The sequence below is a fragment of the Mauremys reevesii genome, unplaced genomic scaffold, assembly GCF_016161935.1.
Source record: "Mauremys reevesii isolate NIE-2019 unplaced genomic scaffold, ASM1616193v1 Contig52, whole genome shotgun sequence".
NCBI classification, from domain to species: domain Eukaryota; kingdom Metazoa; phylum Chordata; order Testudines; family Geoemydidae; genus Mauremys; species Mauremys reevesii.
In genome coordinates, this window is record NW_024100865.1 from 103,325 (window position 1) to 124,841 (window position 21,517).

The following is a 21,517-nucleotide window of genomic DNA, read 5'->3' on the forward strand; positions in this document are numbered from 1 at the left end:
TTTGATAGCTGCTTTCAACTACCTGAAAGGGGGTTCCAAAGAGGATGGATCTAGACTGTTCTCAGTGGTAGAAGATGACAGAACAAGGAGTAATGGTCTCAAGTTGCAGAGGGGGAGGTTTAGGTTGGATATAAGGAAAACTTTTTCACTGTAGGGTGGTGAAGAACTGGAATGGGTTACCTAGGGAGGTGGTGGAATCTCCTTCCTTCGAGGTTTTAAAGGTCAGGCTTGACAAAGCCCTGGCTGGGATGATTTAGTTGGGTTTGGTCCTGCTTTGAGCAGGGGGTTGGACTAGATGACCTCCTGAGGTCCCTTCCAACCCTGAGATTCTATGATTCTATGATTCCTCATGGAGATTTCCTCCCCCAGAGCCTTCTACCATGGGTTTGACCATGGGGGTGGGATGACTTTGCTGCAGAATCCCAAGAAACTGCATCCTGAAAACAATTCAGGTCAGATCAAAACCCTCATTGGACAAAGGATCATGGTGCAGTAGGAGTGAATGGAGAGAACAAGCAAGGGCGGTGTGGAACTTTCTGTACTCTCCTACTTTCTGGAAGCCAAATTCTGCAACATGGGAAATTCACAGGGCCCAAATTCTTCTCTTACAGAGCTGTATCTTTAAATGACTGCCCTTGCCTGGTTTCTAGCCCCATCATAGCCCATGCTTATTAACGGCTTAGGGGACAACGTGAATGCCTATTGAGCACATTGGCAGAAGTGGAGATAGAGAGTGTATATTTTAATACGTGATTGAGTTCAAGCTTCTCTGGTTGCTCACACTTCTGGGAACGATTTCAGCAACTGTTCTGATCATCAGAGAAGTTGTCCCAATGAAGGCCCCGATCTTACAAGCTGATCATTGTGGGTGGCTCACTGCACCTAGGATGAAGCTCACCGAAGACTCTGCAGGCGTCCACCTACAGGGAGCTGCCTGCAGGGTTTGAGCCTGAGAGGGTTTGAAAGGGGGTCCCCTTTCTACCTATGATACATTCACAATGCAGCTGATGTAACAGTGACAACCCAGTGGTGTGAGTAAAACTATTTGAAGGTGTAAAATTGCCAGGCAATGGGGTCAGAGTCAGTAGAAGACCCAGTGCTATCGCTAATTCCAATGGATGAATCATCTCTCTTGCGTGCGGTGAGGACTAGAAAGCAGCACATGAAAGGGAGCTGGAGGGACTCGAGTGCCCGTTGCTGGGCGACAGGGAGAGGCGGGATCCAGGCCCCGCCCCCGGGGCGCTCCCTCCTCACCGTACCTCCCCCCCCCCCACTGCCCCGCACATGCGCAGTAGCCCACGGGTTCGGGCTCCCCCTGTCGTCGGGCTCCGGAGCTGTGTCTCGGCCCGTGTCCGCGCTGCTCCGCGGGGCCATGGCCGGGCCCCAGGTGCTGAAGCACCGGCGCACCACGCTGGAGCGGGCCGAGAAGCTCCTCTCCGAGCCCGGCTTCCCGACTGCAACCTCCGGGGCAGGTGGGAGCCGGACCGGTCCGCCCGCCCCTCCGGCCGGGAACCAGCGGCCCGCGGGCGGGCGTCCCCGGGCCGGCGCTGCGCTCGCGCTCGGGACGCTGGGCCGGGGTGCGCGGGCGAGCTGCGGAGCGAGCCCCGCTGGGGGACCCGAGCCGCCACCGGCCCCTGGGTCCTGCTGGCCCGGCTGTGAGCGCGGGCCGGGATCGGACGGGTCTGGGTTTGGAAAACGACGTGGCTTCTCCGCAGTGAAACCCGCTGCTCGGGCTGCGGCTCTGCCTGAGAGTCGCAGTGAGTCCAGCCGTGCCCCGGGGCGGGGGCGATCGGGTGGGGCGTCCCCACCTACTACAGCGGGTGTCGCTGCTCCGAAAGCTTGGAGCAGGCTGCGGGGGGCGGGTGAAGGGACACTTGCAAGCTCCTTTATTGTGCGTTTAAAGGCTTTACAAATCAAAGGTGCTCAGGTGCTCTGTCCAGGGGCGGCTCTAGGCACCAGCGGGCCAAGCGCCCGCTTGGGGCGGCATCCTGGGGAGGGCGTCATTTGGCTCCGGTGGAGCTCCCGCCGGCATGCCTGCGGCAGGTCCACCGGAGCCCGGGACGAGCGGACCTGCCGCAGTCATGCCTGCGGCGGGTCCCGTCTTCCCGCGGCTCCGGTTGAGCTCCCGCAGGCATGACTGCGGCAGGTCCGCTCGTCCCGGGCTCCGGTGGACCTGCCGCAGGCATGCCGGCGGGAGCTCCACCGGAGCCAAATGCCGCCCTCCCCAGGACGCCGGAGCCGCGGGAAGAGGGGACCCGCCGCGGGACTGGGGAAGGGCGGCGCAGCGCTCCGCGCTGCTTGGGGCAGCCTACTTTGTAGAGCCGCCCCTGGCTCTGTCTTTCCCCTTTGCTGTTTCACGCTGCAGTTAGGCTGGTCAGTTTCACTTTTCTGCTTCTTTCTCTCGAATTCTGACAATGCCTTTGGGTTTCTCACAGTGTAGGAAGGAGGTTCTCCAGAGAGATCCTCTCACAGACCCATCTGTCTTACCAACACCGCAATCTTCCTGTTATTTGGCTCTCAAATATTTAAACAAAAAGACTACTTTCATAGACTCTACAGTCCTGTTTTCTTGGAAAAGAACAAACCAATAATTGCATTGTAACCACCTTCTTCAGAACTCAGATGAATGAATGACATGTTGGGTCTAAGACTATGTCACTCTGCTGCTTCAGGAGTGGAATTTCTGTCTGGACTATACATTTCCTCTTGATGCTTTAAGTCATAATGTGACTATTGCTGCTCAGCTAGTGTCTTTAAAATCTGTACAAGTAAATAACTGTACCATGGTATCGCTATATGTAGTTCATGTGAGTTCACTTAGGGACAGATCCTCAGGTGATGTAGATTGTCATAGCTTCATCCAGTGCTAATATGCTGTAACCTTTGCTTGCAAAGGTATTTGTAAGGCGTTGAATGGGGGCTCCTATCATTTAAATAGAAAAGAACAAAAGGGAAACGTTGTTATTAAGAGGATGGTGATCAATTGTTCTCCACATCCACTGAGGATAGTACAAGAAGTAATGGGCTTAATTTGAAGCAAGGGAGATTTAGGATGGACATCAGGAAAATAATTCTAATTATAAGGATAGTTAAGGTCTGGAACAGGTTACCTAGAGAGGTTGTAGAATCCCCATCATTGGAGGTTTTTAAAGAACACCTTGGACAAAGACCTGTCAGGGATGGTCTTCTAGGTTTACTTGATCCTATCTCAGCACAGGAGGCTGGGCTAGAGGTCCCTTCCAGCCGTACGTTTCTATGATGGTGTGATTTGTGGGAAGAAAGAAAATCTCCATGGCTTGGCACTTGTGGTAGTCAAAATATACAAGGCAGATACAGGTGTTCTGAGAGAGCCATTGGTGACCACATGCCACGCTGGGCACCCAGGATTATTGTCAGGCTAATAAGCAAGAGGATTGTTAGTTTTTTAAAACATTGGGTTTTTTTAAACTGAATGTTTCTGCAATGGTGAACCACTGGGGAAAAACCAAGCATGACAAAGCTTTAGCCTTCGTCGGGAGATCGGGAGACAGATCCTCGTACCTTGGGGTGATTGGCTTTATTGCATGTCATCTTTCCTGCAGGCTTTTCGGGGACACCTGCCCCCTGGTGTCTCTCTCCTGCTTCCAGACCCCTCAGCGAATCCCACGTGATGAAGCTGTCAGACAAGAATTCAAACCTGTGAAAGTTGGGGACTCCTTTGGACCCACGTAAGTACGAGCCTTAGAGGAACAAAGTGATGTGAATTGATTTTTAAGTGACGTTTATTTAAATGAGGAAGTGATGTGAAGTCGCTATTGTTTTTCCCCTTGAGGGACACAATGAGCTCTGTGTGTGAGATTCCATTTTTACTCCCCAGGTGCTGCAGATTAATCAGTAGGACTGTGTGCAACACCTGTGTGTATGCAACTATTTTTTTTCTACACCTAAAGATATCTTTAGCACTTTAACTTCAGGTTACTTGTATGCGTATTAGCTAATCCTCACAAACCCCTGATGAAGTAGGACAGAAGATATCTAATCCTCCCTGTTTTACATTTGGGAAGAAACTGAGGGATGGAGAAGTTAAGTAACCTGAGGCCTTGTGGCAAATCAGTGTCAGAGGCAGGACTAGACTGCAAGCTAGGCACTCTGAAATCTCTTTGCTCAGCCATCTACCTCACTCTTTTGGATTCTTTCAGCTCCATGTTTAGGACTTTGATTTTGATTGATGCGTTGGGCTTATCGGCAAATCTCCAGGCAGAACAGAAGGCCTGTGATAATGCTGGGGCAGTTAAAGGAGGTATCATAAATACCTGTTTCTTGGGTGTTTGTAATTTGTTATAAAAATAAACTCCAGACTAAAACTTGACCCAAGAACTCTGGAAGCTAATTACTTGTCTCTGTCCATCCTGAGTCCCTCTCCTCCAACTTGACTCCCATGACAGCAGTCCCTGTGGAATACTTCATGTTAGACTATGGAGGTGCGGGGAGTGGATCTTTGAGACTTGGGCCTTCATGAAATAGGGTTGATTTCATCCCTTTTCTCCCCTTCTGAGGCCTTTCCTGCCTGGTGGGTAGTTGCTCTATCCCTGCAGTCACAATCTCTGGTCTCACTCCATGCTGGTAATGTGAGACCCTCTTTGTGCGCCCCTTCTGCTTCCAGCATGGCAGCTCCTTTGTCCTGATTTCTCTGAGAGAGCAGGTCAAACTGTTGCTAGACAGCTGGGTGATTCACTCGACAGCTGGCTGAGATGCCCTGGCTCTTTGGGACCTGTGTGGAATGTGTTGGTGTCTCAATCCAGTTCCTAGACAACAGGTGTCTGTACTGTAAAAGCACCTCTAAACTTTCCCCCCTTGCTGACTGTCTGACTGGATGAGCCATGGAGAACAAACTGCCCGTGGATGTTCCTGGTGGGTCTGGCTTGATGTGTATGGGTGGAGGCAGAGCGTGGGGTGCTTGTACTGCTGCTGACCATGCCCTATCATACCTGATCTATACAGAGCAGATCTCTGTCTACGGGGCTGTCAGTTGAGCATCTTTCACTCTTAGGAAAAAATAAAAGCAAGCCCTGGCGGGATTGTCTCCTGTGTGTGTTTGTGCATTGGTGTCTGTACATACTACGTGCTTTCCCCACAGACCTCCTTAGAGATTCTACTGAGGCTGTAGTGTCTTGTGCATGTTAACCTTTCATAGGGAAATGCTTAATCAGGAATGGCTCAACATCAGTTCAGAAGTGTATGTACCTGTCTTTCAGGTGGTGGACCTGCTGGTTTAAAGTGGAGCTTAGCATCCCCAGAGAATGGGTGGGGAAGGAAGTGCATCTCCTGTGGGAAAGCGATGGGGAAGGGATGGTGTGTAGGGATGCGCAGCCGGTTCAGGTAAGAGGAAGTGTGTGTGCCAATGCTAGATCTTTCTTAGAAGTATGTCATAGGCAGTGCTGCAATCAGTGCTGTTTCCGTGACATGTCCTCTGCCTCAGCCCTTTATAATGGGGCTGTCAGAATTCCCTGCCATTTGTTACATGGTTTGCATCAGACTGGATTTGAATTTCCTCTAATTATATAGCGCTTCCCTGTTTTGTGAGGTTTTTAATGCAATATTCCTGACCATTGGTCTCTGGCATGGAATACCCATGGGACTGGTATTAACCCTGCGGTTGCAGCAACTCACCAGGAGAAGCCGACCCTTTCTATGATGTTTTTAGTGTCTGTTTGATGAGGCATGGAGACATGTCCTAGGGAGTTTGAGCAAAATCTTCATTCAGCGGGGTGCTGCAAATGGTCTTTGTTGTAGTTCTACAGGCAAACAGTGAGCACAGTCTCAGTACGCACAACTCCATGGTAATCTGCCATGTGTTAGAAGGGCCCCCCCCGCTGATATGTATCAACAAGCCATGGGTTAGTGATTCTGTACTGATGCAGCATGGCAGCCATTCCCATTGAACCTGTGTTAACATCTCTGACGTGAGTGTTGTCATGGAGCTATGTTAATGTCCCTCCTCCTGTCGTGACACACAGGGTTTGACTAAAGAAGGAGAAGACCAGCTATATCCTGACAGACAGCCTCAAGGAGGCAGAGCCTCACAGGTGAGCACTGATGCTTGCTGAAATTCAGGGAAACCCCCACCCTGCACTGGTTGGAGGGGCTGTGAGGTACTCTTGGCACAGCCACGCCACACAGGGAAAGTGCCCAGGCCTCTCTGTTGAGAGCTGTGAGGACCAGTGATGTAGCATTGTCACCTATTGGCTGCTCAGCTCATGAGGTAACATCAGGCTGGATTACAATGACAAGGTTTGTTGATTGCTGTGCTTCAGGGTGTGAGTTGCTCACTAAGTAGGATGAGGAAGAAATGTGTCCCTCGTGGGGTAGTGTTGCACAGTTAGGTTGGTGTAGTATGTCTGTCTGTCTCTGAAGCACTGGCCACCGTAAGAGACAGGATACCAGACTAGATGGGCCACTGGTCTGGCCTGGTCTGACCGTTCCTGTGCTTTTGGCAGATCTTGTTTCCCAGTCTCTACGCAGAGAACACAGTGAGTTGCTCATTGATCTCTGGTGACTTTTGTTTCCCTTTTTCTCATTTCTACAGTCTGACTGTCTACGTGGAAGTTGCCTGCAATGGTCTCTTTGGGGCTGGAAAAGGCAGCCTGATTGCACCTCCTGACCCTGACAAGAAGTTCACCCTGCACAAGGCGGAGCTTGTGGTCTTCAACAGGGATGTCCATGAGCTGCTGGTAGATTTTGAGATACTAGTGGACATGGCCAAGGTAAATACTTCAGTCCTCTGTCTCTTTTATTCTCCAGCTCCTCTATCTCCCTCTCTCCTCCTTTTTTCATGACTTTCCTTTGGTTTGACCTCCTTCCCCCAGCTCTCCAGCCTCTACCAAAAAGACCTGAAGCAGTAAGTATTTGCCATTGTAGTTTGTGTACAACTGGAAGTGTCTCCTTTGTCTCATCATGTCAGCTAACATCAGCAGCCTCTGAGTTCCAAAAAAGTGAAATGTGTATAGTAGGGGAAGGAAACACCATCTTTGCGTATGTATTGCCTCAGGCTACACGTGTCATTGGTAGAGAGGTGGGAAGTTGGTAGGACACTGCTAATGGGCTGTCCATATGTGCAGCAGTTCAGCGTGCTATCCATCATATAGACTCTCAGCCTGTCCGATATAAGAGTTGCTGAGCTAAGCGTCTCTCTCTTCTCACTCTTGCCCTTCCTCAGGGAGGAAAACCAGCGGAGCTTCCAGACACTATATGTGGCCAATCAGATGGTTAACCTGCTTGATGTCACAGACTCCTCTACCTTCCCTGCAGTGCGTCACCTCGCTTCTTCCATCTTCAGGCAGAAGAATGGCGAGAGCCAGCACTCCATCCATGCTATGGGCCACTGCCACATTGATTCTGGTAAGAATGGGTCCAGGGGATGCATGCTACTGAAAGGCCTGTGGTTAGTAGGGCTGGCCAGTGATGCTGGGTGCTGCCAGAGGGGAGCAGTTCTCAGGCGAGCAGGCACTGAGTGTTCTGTAGAAGTGATGCTCTGAGCCTCTAGGATAAGGGACAGGGATATCCCAGCTATCAGTTACAAAATGTATGTAGCCGTGTCAGCCTGACTGGAGATGGTGACTTACCACAAGGCTGGAAGGCATCCTTTACAAAGGGGCATGTCAAAGCCTTCCATGCCCATTCCCTAGTTACTTTGCCTGGCCCCTAGATTTCAAATTCCCAGTGGGGTTTTCTCTAGTCATGCTATTGTGGGGAAAGGAAGTGAGGTATCCAGACAGCCAACAGCCCCATCAGCTGAGGACTCTTCAGGACTTACAGCCATGCTTCAATCCACTGACATTTTAATAGTGTGATTTTTCCCATGTCTTCACACCCTGCAGTGGTTGATTCTTGTAAAGGCAGCACAGCTTGGATCCCAGATGAGTAGGGCCCTACCGAATTCACCGTCCATCTTTGTGAATTGCATGGTCATAGCATTTTAAAAATCTTTATTGTCACAATTTCAGATATTTAAATCTTAAATTTCACGCAGTTGTAAACAAAGCATGAATATGTATGGAAAAACAGCAAAATACAAACCTGTAAAGCCCTCAAGTCTGTGTTTCTCAAACTAGGGGTCCCAGGCCAAAAGGGGGTTGCAAAGCTATTGTAGGGGTGGTCGTGGTATTGCCACCCTTAGTTCTGTGCTGCCTTCAGAGCTGGGTAGCTGGAGCATGGCGGCTGCTGGACTGATGCCGAGCTCTGAAGGCAGTGCCGCAACCAGGAGCAGCGCAGCGTTCAGAGCTGGATTCCTGGCCAGCAGCCGCTGCTCTCTGGCCACTCAGCTCTGAAGGCAGTGCCACCAGCAGCAGCAGGTAGAAGTAAGGGTGGCGATACCATACTATGCCATCCTTACTTCTGTGTTGCTGCTGGCAGCGGCACTGGATTCAGACCTTGGTGCCTGGCAAGCAGCTGCCGCGCTCAAGCCACCCAGCTCTGAAGGCAGCATAGACGTAAAGGGTAGCAGTACTGCAACCTCTATACAATAGGCTTGAGACCCTCTTTTGGGTTGATACCCCATTTGAGAAATGCTACGCATTTGTATATACTTTTACCCTATAGTATAAAAGACTATAGTACAGGGTGAAAGTACACAAAATATCAGACTTTATGGGGAACCCAGGTTTCATGGTCCGTGACACGCTTTTCACAGCTGTGATGAGGCTCCGCTGTGTCTTTCCAGCCAGGGGAAGGCAGCACAGAATGGGCATTGGCAGGTGACAGGCTGTATGTGTATATAAAATAATGGCCATTTAAAATGGAAAGGCCATGTGGCCACAGTGAGCTCAGCCTGCTTCTGTCCCTGCAGCCTGGCTGTGGCCATACGAGGAGTCTATCCGCAAGTGTGCTCGCAGCTGGGTGACTGTTGTACACCTGATGGAGAACCCGGAGTTCACGTTTGTCTGCTCGCAGGTGAGTTGTCATCTTCCGCCTCAGGTGGGCAGCAAAACTCTTGGAGCAAAGACAGGAGGAAGGTTAGTGCATATTCTAAGGAGCATGGTAAGTGGCTGGGAGGGGGGCTGCTATGCAAGGGACTTCTCTATCCCTGGTCTCCAAGTTGTTTCTGCCGTGCTCCCAAGCCCAGATGCCAAGTGTAGATTTCAGCCCAAGCCTCCTGCCTGGTAGCAGAGAGCTGTCCTGCCAGGTCTGGGACCAGTCCTATTTGAACTGAGCTCCAGTGCTTGCTGAAAATTCAGGTTTGCAGCTGCTGTGAGTCAGAAGCTTTAGACAAATTGGATAATCTCTAAAATAGTCTCCGGTGCTTTATGGTTCTGTCTTCTTTGCAGGCCCAGCAGTTTGAGTGGGTGAGGAACTGGTATCCTGGGCTGTACGCTCAGATTCAGGACTACGCCAAAGAGGGACGGTTCATACCTGTTGGCGGCACCTGGGTAGAAATGGTGAGGTCACAGCAGCCCTTCTGCATTGCCCTCTGAGTCTTCTCTCTAACAGATCAGTTACTGAGTCTCAGATGCCTTCTCTTAACATCTTCTTCTGCTCAGACCCTCAAGGGGAATCATGAGAGGGATTTTGGAACCCAGCCCCTAGCCTGGGGAGCCCTCCCCTCTGGAAACGTAACCCTAACCCTACCATTTGGAATACTAATGGTACCTGAAGACCACTACCCTTTAGAACCCTTATCCTAACTCAGGGACCCCTACCTTTGGGACATTAATCCTAGGCGTTGGGGCCTAACACAGTGACTCCTACCCTTTGGAAACCTAAATGTATCCTGGAGAGCCCTATACTCTGAAACTTTAACCTTCACCAGGGGAGTCCTATGCATTGGAAACCTAAATATAGTGTGAGGAGTCCTCTCTGTTGGAACCCTAATGCTACCTTGGGGATCCATACCCTGTGGAACCCCGACCCTAGCTTGGGGAGTCGCACCATCTTGAATCCTAATGCTTGCTTGGGCAGCCCTGTTACCCTAGCTCTAACCTCTGGAACCCTAACACTAGCCGGGGTGTCCTATCGATTGGAAATCTAACCTGAACTTGGGGAGCCTTGCCCTCTGGAACCCAACCCTAGCTGCAGGACTCCTATCCATGTGAACCCTAGCCCTAGCCTTGGGAGCCCAACCCTCTGGAACCATAGCACTAGCTTGGGGAGTCCTATCAACTGGAATCCTAGCCCTATTCCAGGGAGTCCTACCCTCTGTACCCCTAACTATAGATTAGGCAGCCTTATACCCTGGAACCATAACGCAGTAGCACCCTCAGCTGTATTGTGAACACAGCTCTTCCCTTTCCCCAGACTCTGTTACCCTCCCCCTCCCCTCTGGAGGGTGTGTCAAGTCCATACATGACTGCAGTGTCTCAGCTGGGAGCTGTATGGATTGGGCCTGCCATGGGGTGCATGCTACTGGGGTGGCCACTCTCCTTTCTCTGCTGGCAAGCGGGGCAGGAGATCTGCATAGAATTCCTCAGAGCTGCCATTGTCTCCCAGGATGGAAATCTTCCCAGTGGCGAATCAATGGTGCGTCAGTTCCTGCAGGGACAGCGGTTTTTCCAGCAGCAGTTTGGGAAGCTTTGCTCGGAGGTATGTGTTCCTCCTTGGTGGATCCTCTGTGTGTTCCTTCTCTGTGGGGGTGGGGAAGTGATCCATGTGGTCCCTTCCCGAGCTGATATTCCCGGTGTCTCTGCTTCATTCTTGGTGGGACACGCTCACTTTGGAGTGATCTATCTAAGGTATGTATGTGGCCCATCACCGTGGTATTTGAATTCTTTCAATCTCTTTTGTATCTATCCTCATGTGCCCCTGTGGGGAAGGGCAGTGCTGCTATTCTCACTGTATAGATGGGGAAACGGACGCACAGACCAGCCCAGTGACTCGTCCAAGGTCACACATGAAGTCTGTGGCAGAGCAGGGACTTTATTCCAGGTCTCCCAAGTCCTAAACTAGTGCCTGAACGGCTGGACCATCCACAAGAAATTGCAGCTGGAGGCTGCTAGGGCCTCGGATATATTCGTGCAGCGCACTCTTCCTACCCCCCAGTACATAGGCCTTGGCCAGTTCATATAGCACCCACTACCTAGCAATATTTTCTCCAGGCTGAGGGGCCCTGTGGAGGGCATTAGGGCCACAGTGATACGTGGCTCATTATATGGGGTATCCAGAATTTGGGCCTGTTCCCATCTCGGCTCTAGAGATGTATGGAGAGATAGGTGCAGCCGACTACATTGTCTGAGAGACATCTGAGCAGGTGATGGGATTGTGTTTCTCTCTCTCTCGCACGTTCTGTTCTCTGCTCCCAGTTCTGGTTGCCAGACACTTTTGGATACTCGGCCCAGCTGCCCCAGGTGATGCGTGGCTGTGGGATACGATGGTTCCTCACTCAGAAACTCAGCTGGAGCCTGGTGAACACCTTCCCGGTGAGCTGGTCTTTCCTGCTGTGGGGGGTGTGCACATGTGTATGGGAATCTGCCCAGTGGGCTCGCTCCTGTCATAGCTATGAAGGGAAGGGTAACAGCCCTCCTGTGTACAATACTATAAAATCCCTCCTGGCCAGAGACACCAAAATCCCTTTACCTGTAAAGGGTTAAGAAGCTCCGGTAACCTGGCTGACACCTGACCCAAAGGACCAATAAGGGGACAAGATACTTTCAAATCTTGGTGGGGGGAAGGCTTTTGTTTGTGTGCTCTTTGTTTTGGGGGTTGTTCGCTCTGGGGACTAAGAGGGACCAGACATCAATCCATGTTCTCCAAATCTTTCTGAACCAGTCTCTCATATTTCAGACTTGTAAGTAACAGCCAGGCAAGGCGTGTTAGTTTTATCTTTGTTTTCTCAACTTGTAAATGTTCCTTTTGCTAAGGGGTTTACCTCTGTTTGCTGTAACTTTGAACCTAAGGCCTAGAGGGGATTCCTCTGGGATCTTTGAATCTGATTACCCTGTACAGTTATTTTCCATCCTGATTTTACAGAGATGATTTTTATCTTTCTTTCTTTAATTAAAACTCTTCTTTTTAAGAACCTGATTGATTTTTCCTTGTTTCAAGATCCAAGGAGGTTGGATCTGGACTCACCAGGAATTGGTGGGGGGCAAAGGAAGGGGAATGGTTAATTTCTCCTTGTTTTAAGATCCATGGGTTTGGATCGGTGTTCACCAGGAACTTGGTGGAAAAGTCTCTCAAGGCTACTCAGGGAAGAGTTATAGTACTTGGGAGGAAAATATTCTGGGGAGAGCGGTAGACAGAGTTTCCCAAATAACTCATGAACAATTTGGGTGGTGGGCAGCAAAATCAGATCTAAGATGGTAGTTAAGCTTAGAGGTTCTCATGCAGGTCCCCACACCTGTACCCTAGAGTTCAGAGTGGGGAAGGAACCTTGACAGGCCCATTCAGAGAGCTCACCAGAGCTTTACGTGAGGCTGACTGGATCAGGTAGTTCATTAGCCACGACAAGAGAAGATTTGGCTACTGATCACATCATGGTAAGGTGCTGAAGTATGACGCCAACAGCTTTGAAAAGTTAATGGTGGGCAACCAGAAGTTTCCTTTCAGTAGCTCCCTGACTCATGCGCCCCATTCTGGCTGTCCCTGCGGTGTCCCCCTGTGAAGCTGTAATAGACTCCCCCTTGGTGACATTTTGCTCTCCTCCAGCACAGCACTTTTTTCTGGGAAGGCATCGACGGCTCCCAAGTTCTGACCCATTTCCCGCCTGGCAATTCCTATGACCTAAAAGGTCGAGTGGAGGAGGTGAGCGATATGACATAGAAGCATACCCATCTGCCTACAGTCTTTCTGTCCCAGTGTACCCAGCTTGCAAGGGAATGTCACCGCCATCTGGGCTGTAAGCAAAGACTGTTGGAGGGGAGTGCCACATAGCGAGTAGGTGGGGAAAGGTGATAGGACAAGCAGCTGGGGGCTTTAGATGTTGGGGGTGAGGGATAGCTCAGTGGTTTGAGCATTGGCCTGCTAAACCCAGGATTGTGAGTTCAATCCTTGAGGGGGCCGCTTAGGGATCTGGGGCAAAAATTGGTCCTGCTAGTGAAGGCAGGGGGCTGGACTCAATGACCTTTCGAGGTCCCTTCCAGTTCTAGGAGATTGGTATATCTCCAATTATAAAAAATAATAATAATAATATAAATGTTTGGAGTAAAGCCCAGATTTGTCTGTCCATGCAATGTGTCAGAGCCTTGAGTTTCTAGAATGAGCTGCATTTTAAAGATAAATTCACAGGGGAGTGGGGAGCTGATGAGTCACTGCAGGAGGGCTCTCAACTTCTCCAGATTCTCCTGTCTCCCTGGGCCCTGGTGGATGTGTCCCAGGAGGCAGAGCTGAAAAGAGAATGAACATGGTGAGAAGACAACAAGCTAGTGCCTGATCTTTACGCCTGCAGGGCTCTCCTTGGCTTGACTATGTGAGGGTCTGACACTACGTGTCATGTGTATACATAATTTTCTCTAGATGCTGAAAGCCATGAACAACAACAAAGACAAAGGCCGTGTGAACCACAGCGCTGCTCTCTTTGGGTTTGGAGACGGAGGAGGTGGCCCGACTCAGAAGATGCTGGACAGGCTGAAGAGAATGAGAGATACGGATGGGCTGCCCAGGTCTGGGGAGGCTCTGCTCTCTCTCCTCATCTGTCCTGGGGCTGTTGCTTTCCCACTTGCAAACCATCAACTCATGCTAGGGAAGGAACCACAGGGCTCCTCGCTCCTCTGCAGTGGGCAGCAGCTGCTAAGCCTGTCCTGTTACGATCTGCATTTCTCCTCATAGGGTTCAGATGTCCACACCTGACCAGTTTTTCTCTATGATGGAGAAGAAGACCCAGTTGCTCACCTGGACAGGAGAACTGTTCCTGGAGCTACACAACGACACTTATACCACCCAGGCCCAGGTTACCACTTCTGCCCGGGATGGGAGGGAGATAAGGCAGTGGGTGGAAACTATCTAGATCAATGTTAACTCTGACCAGTAGGGAAGACTTCCACTCTGAATCCATCTCCTTGGTGTGCCATCATTGGTGCAATTTAGCACCATAGTAGGACCCGATAAAGACCTTGTGATTCTCTAAAGCTTTGAGCCCATGTAATTTTCCCAGTTAGTCCAATATAAGTTATTAGGACAGAGCCCTATGTGCTACAATGATTGGTGCCCTGACTGCACCATGAAAATTAACAGAAAACTCCCATTGGCTTGAACCCTAGTGTAGACAAGACTCTTGCAGATGGTCTGTTTTGAACGCCATTTCTATTTAAGCTCTGTTCCAGCGTAGACACACCCTGTTTCTAGTTGGTCCACTTTCTAGGTCTCATGCACTGGCACAGCATTGGTGGGTTGGGGTTTTTAGCACTGCTTTTGGTTAATTCAGGTTTTCTTCTTTACAGGCTTTAAGTCTCAGCTTTAAACTATTGACAGGGTCTCTTTGAACTGTGTTTGAAAACAAGAGGGATGCTCTTGTTTGATCCAGAGATGAGCAAAAGCTGCTCATTGGCTCTCGGGTTGATTGCTGAGCCACTGGTGGTTTTCCCTGTAGTAGGAAGGGGCATTCAGCCCTCAGTTGAGTGTGTCTCTCTGCCTGACCTCTGTAAACATGGTACAGAGAGGCTGCCACCCAAACCCTGTTGTTTCCAAAACTGACACGGCAGCATTGGGTGCTGCTATCAATTAACAGCATTGTGGGAAGTACCATCTTTCAGAACAGTTAGCTAATTTCTGAGTGACTGTAATCTCTGCTGTTACAGTGGGAGGGGCTCTGGAGAAGATGCCTTCAGGGAAAAGAGAATCTCATTTCTATTTGTGAATATATAATAGAATATTAGGGTTGGAAGGGATCTCAGGAGGTCATCTAGTTCAACCCCCTGCTCAAAGCAGGACTGATCCCCAGACAGACTTTTACCCCAGTTCCCTGAATGGCCCCCTCAAGCATTAAGCTCACAACCCTGGGTTTAGTAGGCCAATGCTCAAACCACTGAGCTATCCCTTCCCCCCCCAGTGATGCATACTGTCTACATCCCGATGCCTGATGTAATGTTTTGCAACAGATGGCAAAAATCTCCTCTGATAAAGCTCTTCCTGTTTCCACCTACTTTGGGATCAGATAAAGAAAGGGAATTGGGAGTGCGAGCGGATACTACATGATGCTGAAGTACTGAGTAGTTTTGCTCTGACCCAGAAAAATACTTTCCAGTATCCTTCCATCAAACTGCAGTATCTCTGGAGGTAAAGTAGTTCGTCCGAGTGCCACTATTGATTGGATAAAGCTGCAGTGATAATTGGAGCCCTGTGCCGATACAGAAATTTGGATCAGCATCCGTGATAATTAACTTGTATCTGACCTGCAATCCTCACTCCCCCTTCTATATGCATCTGCATCCGCACCCTACCTCACTGGTAGAGCTCTGCGCACATACAAAAATTTGGACCAGCATCCAGTCTGCAATCTGCAAAGATGGTGAACAATGCAACCGCATCTGTGGATGCAGATATCTGCGGATATAAAGTGGATAACCGCAGATTTGCAGGGCTCTAGCGTTAAGCACACTCAGGTATATAAAAAACAAGCGGACACAGTGTTCCCATTAGATGAGATAGTAACAAACATTATATTAAGTAGCAAACCAAAAAGTAGCCTCATTCATTTGTAGCTTAGACCAAACCCCAGACAGTCTCTCAACAGACTGATTTAGAAGAATTCATTGGAGAAGTATATCAGTTGCCTGTCTATCAGAGGCTATTAGAAATACCCCTCTGGTCCTCAGGAGGCTGAACTGTTGTGTGCCACAGGCAGAGACCAGGAGACAGTGAGATACCACCAATGCCCAAGGTTGCTGCCAAAGCAGGGAATTGAAGGAACAAGTATATTTGTTTCTGTGAATTCCCAAACCTGTGCCCAGGGAATCCTCCCAGAACAAGACTAGGAATACCTGGTTCAGGTGACTGCTAAGAGAGCGCAGGGCCTTCGAGCCGGCTGCACTCTCTCTTGTCTCCAATAGCAGCAGAGCAGGGTCTGGCAGAACTCACGTTTTTGATGGATGGAATGAAAGTGGTGACCTGAAGCCAGAAGGCCACAGTTACCATGTGCATGTGAGAACTGCCTGGCTGTTGCAGTCCCCATCAGCCGTCAGCAAGATACAAAAGGCTTTGTCCTCTAGAATGAGGGTGGCATAGTTCCTTCATAGTGATACTAATCCATAGCTGTCTTCTGGTTCTTGCCTTGGTCCCTCGTGCTCAGGCTGCTGCTCCTGACTCAGTTCCATGACGTGTTGCCGGGCAGTTGTATCCAGCTGGTTGTGGAGGATGCCATGAGATACTATGCAGGTGAGGAGTGATTTGTACTTAGAGGCTTTTCCTGCCAAGTGGGTTGGGTTCATTGTAACACCCTCTGTCAGGTGGGTTTTAAAAGGTGGTGGTCCTGCTTTCTGATCTGACTCCTTGCCTGGTTTGGTTGTGGGTTGGTTTTGTTACAAGCCCTAGAGGCACTGGGGACTCCATATTAATAGGTGGTGCTCTTGGTGTTGATAATAACAAATGGGACCCAATCTGCTTTCCTCCCCTGCGCATCCTGCTTCCACCGAGGCTGGTAGGAGGAAGGATGCCCATAGTGCCCTGGGCCATGGCCCTGCTGCACCCAGCCAGTCTGCATTATGCCATTTGTCAATAACCAGAGAAAACAAGCCGCAACCATGTCGTTACACAATCAGAGTCTGGCAAGCAGAGGACCCCCCCCCTCCCTGCAGGTGGAGACTCCGTGGCCCCAGGAGCCCTGTGAGACTGGAAGAGACAGTGCATGTGAAGGATTAGTTTGAGCAGTGGGGATGGGGAGGATTGTTGGGAGGTTGCTAGAAATGGCTGCAGAGATGCATCAACTCCAAAGCTAGACGGAACCATTGTGATCATCTCACTGACGCGTAGACTTTAAGACCAGAAGGGACCCTCATGATCATCTAGTCTGACCTGCACATTTCCGGCCACAGAACCTCACCTATCCCCCTCCTGTAGTAGGCCTCTAACCTCTGGCTGATTTAAAGACTTCAGGTTACAGAGAATCCACCATTTACACTAGTTCAGCAAGTGATCTATGCCCCATGCTGCAGAGAAGGCAAAACCCCTCCAGGGTCTCTGCCAATCTTACCTGAGGGGAAAATTCTTTCCTGACCCCAAATGTGGAGATCAGTTAGACCCTGAGCAAGTGGGTGAGACCCATCAGAGTTGGGTTTGAATTGTTTGATTTGGCAGATGTTGGTTAACCCCTTGTGTTCTGTGCCCAATTTCAGCGTTGGTCAGACTACGTAGAGCAGTACGTCAGCTCTGATTCTACCTCTCCTGAACTTCGGGAACACCTGGCCCAGGAGCCGGTTTTCCTGCCAAGGTGAGTGAACAAGCTGTGGCTGTGAAAAGTGACACACAGGCCAGAAGTACCCATGTCAGCAGAGGGAGAAAGATCTTACTCCGTCACAGTGTTGGCTGTTGCAGTCTCTTGTTTGTTTTTAGTACTCTGCCGCTTTAGAAGACATTAACCTGGGAGTAGCATATAGAGAGACAGTGCTGCTGCTTATTCCAAGAGCCCACCCTGGGCTCCTGCTCTCCAGTGACTGAGAGAGGGCATAGGCCACAGGCAGCAGGGAGGTCAGAGGTTTGGGGAGTCACAAGCCCCCCTTCTCCCCCCCCCCCTTTTTTTTTTTTTTTGGCAATCATGTCTTTGCTTACAGAAGCCATCTAGCTGAGTGCGGGAGGTGCTGAGTCAGTACTTTTCACTAGCAGGGAGTTGGTTGCGAAATAGCTGTGAAAGGCCCCCACTCTCCGTAAACAGCTGAGATCAGTGAGTTGGCTCATGGTAGGCACATGAGCCTAAAGGACTTTAATTTGTGACCATTCCATTCTGAGCAATACTTTGGGTTCCGAAGGGCTGGCCTGGAGCCACCAGATACATCCAGCCTAGAGAACAAAGGATGAGCACTAATCCCAGCAGGGATTTTCTGGTTTACAGGAACCTGAGGCGGATCCGTAAGTGTCAGCGTGGTCGGGAGCAGCAGGAGAAGGAAGGGAAGGAGGGAAACAGTAAGAAGTCCATGGAGAATGTGGAGAGCTTGGACAAGCTGGAGTGTAAATTCAAACTGAACTCCTATAAGATGGTGTACGTGATCAAATCGGAGGATTACATGTACAGGAGGACCGCTCTGCTGCGTGCTCAGCAGGTAGGAGTTGAGTGAAGGGAATGGAACGAGCAGCTGGTGTTTCCCTGAACTTCTTGCTCCCAAAGGGTGTCTGGGGAGAGTCAGAGAACGTTTCTGGGGTAGGAGGGGTGTTTGTTCTCCTGTAACATTTAACACTCTTCCTATTGCTTTGAGGACGGGACATGATATGGTTTCGTCCACTGGACTCTGTAAACTTCCTCTGAATGCTCCTGAGATGTAACCCTCCCTTTCCTCCCCCTCCATTTCCCAAATTCTCCTGTTAGAGTCGGCAGCTGTTAGCATCCTTTTACTCCTTGGTTTCTTGCCTAGGGTCACCTCACATTGGTTGCTAACCCCCTTGTCGCGGTGGGCCTAAAAAGGGGGATAGCAAAGAACTGAAATGCTGACACGTGTTCTGACATGGCCCTCCAAGCTCATCTCATCAAAGAGCTGTGCCTTGTCCCTGCAGTCACTGAGAGTGGGAGTCAGGGTTGCTCCCGGGCAGGGGAGCACTGCAAACGAATGTACCAGCTGCTTGAAAGCGCTGGGTTTGTGACTAGGATAGCCGCAGTGATGTCATAATTACAGAAAGGTCCAGGGTGGATAAACATTGGAAGACTTTTTTTTTTTTTTAATTAAATAAAATTCCTTTTAAAATTTTTTTGTTACTTATAAGTTTTTCTTTTTAAAAATGAACCAGTTTAAAATGAAATCAGAATTTAATACAAAATATGTTGAGGCCTAAACTTAGAAGATTAATATAAGACATTTAAATAACAAATAAATATGCTGAATCCATGACCCTCTCTTAAAAAACAAAAAAAACAAAGCCACTTTGAATTAAAGGCTTCTTTTCTATATAAAGAAAGTCAGGGAAGGCATCTAACTTTTGAGGTCAAGTTTCAAAAATATGGTACAGTTGGTTAGCCTAGGTAATTTAGGAGATTGTCTGTCTTCTTTTCAAGAGACATAGGCGAGACTGGAAATTTAAGCCCCAGTTACTTTCACTTAGGCATATTTGAAAATTTTCCCAGACCAGCCTGAAATGATCAGTTTAATTCACTGACTACAGTTAATCCCTCTATTGAATAAATTATTTAATTGTCAATGTGAAGCATCTTTTGATAAGAGAAGTTTGTGTCTATAACATTTAAGGTTGTCTTGTCTAATACAAATATATTTTATATACTGCTTTGTTTGTTTAAATTCCAGTTACCATTCTAAAGCAGATTGACACAAAATCTGAGCAAAAAGTTAATTATCTAGTAAATAAGCAATATATCATTGACCATTTTCTAACATACTAAAAGTGTTTGGTTAATAAGAATCTGAAACTATTAAGCTATATAATTGCTTAAATGTATATAGTTGTGGTGTACACTTCTAGGTAGCAAACAGATGTACCGAATCTACCGTAAAGTGTCTATTTAGTTGTACGTCAAAGAGTTTTAATGGTTATATCAACTAATGAGTGCATCTTACTTTAAAAAAATAGCTGAAATACAAATGGAAAAGCTGATTTAAATCAGTCCACCCTGGAAATGTCACAATGCACATTTTGCCAGGACTCAGAAGTTCTGGTTGTAACAGAATAGCAGAGCTATGGGAATATGTATAGTAGTTACTGGGACTGACCACTGTGATTAAGTCGGTGTTAAACTTCAACTAAGCCTTTATAAATTACTCATAACTTTACTGAGATTCCTTTTTGGTTTGCAATTTCTTAGGCTCTGTTTCAGTCTCAAAATAACTTTATTTTAGTGGGATGCTGTGTGCATGCACGCATGTGCTGTGAGAGGTTGGGAACAAATCTATCCATCTCAGCATCCTTCTCTTCTAATCCAGCTGGAATTCTTGCATGCACATGAGACTGTTTCTGTATTGTTTTTTTAATAAACACCTGCATTGCAGGCTGACTATAGTCTTGCATCACCTGATACTGCCATTAATCGGGGAAAAGATAGGAGAAGCTTAGCATTATTGCAGCATTAGGTTATAATCAAGCAGTCACGTCAGAAACTTCTGGAAGTTACTTCTATTGAGTATTTAATTCTGCTCTGATGCCCATGTATTTTTGTGTGTCCCAGTTTTGCTCATTAACACAGTGTTGAATCTATGTAATAAAATATACTGCTTCTTCAGACACTGCCTCCAATTTACTGAGGCTTTCCCTTGGTCAGTCGGCAAGGTCAGTGTTTGTATTGCCAGTTCCCCGGCAGAGCTAAACATCCCAAATCTGTTGGCCTAGGGAAGTGGATTTGTTTTTGCTTTTTAAGCGTTTTGTGATCCTGAATGTTGGTGGCTGTAGCCTTTTATTTTTTTGTCTCTCCCATTTCTGTAGTCCCATGAAAGAGTGAGCAAGCGGCTGCACCAGCGGTTCCAAGCCTGGGTGGACAGATGGACCAAGGAGCATGTGACCCAGAAATGGCAGCTGAGACAAACAAGAAGGGTTGGAGGGTTTGGTGCCCTGTACCACTACCTGTGATACAGAGACTCTGCACTTTGTGAGCATTAACAAGTACCGTGTCAAATACGGCACGATATTCAAGACACCGTAAAGTCCCTGAGTGAGGAAAGATCACGTAGTGTGTGTATGTGTGTGTGTATCAAGGAAACGAGGAAGATGCCTTTCTCCCTTCACTGTGTATCTCCGTAACATGGCCAGTTCACTAGTGCGAAGCTGGTACAGTCTGTCACCAGCAGGATTCGGTTTAGGAAAACGAATCTCTACAAACCTAAGCTGGAACTGTTGCCAACAGGCCTTTGACTTCAGTGTGCACTGTGGAGGGAAGGACCCTTTTCAGAACTGAGTGATCCTAGAGAAATGCAGCTAGCTCGTACGCACCAGCAGATCTGAGACTAACTCCTCAATGGCCTGAGCTTCAAGGGAAGAGAACTGGATGTTGCATACATCCTGACCGGAGTGGTGCATTTAAAGTTACATGCTCAGATATGTTGTGAAACCCAGAGGTGCCTATCACAACTGGATTCTCCTCTGTTAGGCTGCTGCAGGTTTGCCAGGATCTCACCCGGGGTCACCCATCTGTGCAGTCCAGCTGTTGAAAACACCATCTCCTGGATCGGACCCTCGACTCCTCCCTCCTTCACCCTGCTGGACTCCTGATTCAGCCAGTTCAGATTGATCTGTCCTTTCTAGTGCCAGTGGGATTGTTTTGTACCTGCTTCTTTACTAGTCTTTCCTAGTGCCATGCACCAGCTTTTCACACACATACGCACACACAGCAGAAACAACACAATTTTAACATGTTCCCCTTCCTTTTGTAAATAAATGTACATATTGTCAATTTTTTTGTTGTTTTTTATTAAAGAAAGTTTGCTTGATGTGCTAGCATAACTGTACCAGCTTCTTGTGTACCATAGTA

The 21,517-nt window shown here is 48.7% G+C and overlaps 1 pseudogene; it reads left to right on the forward strand.

Moving 5' to 3' along the window:
- Nucleotides 1-1,329: 1,329 nt before the first annotated feature.
- On the forward strand, nucleotides 1,330-20,717 carry LOC120394373 (annotated as a pseudogene).
- The last annotated feature ends 800 nt before the right edge of the window (nucleotides 20,718-21,517 follow it).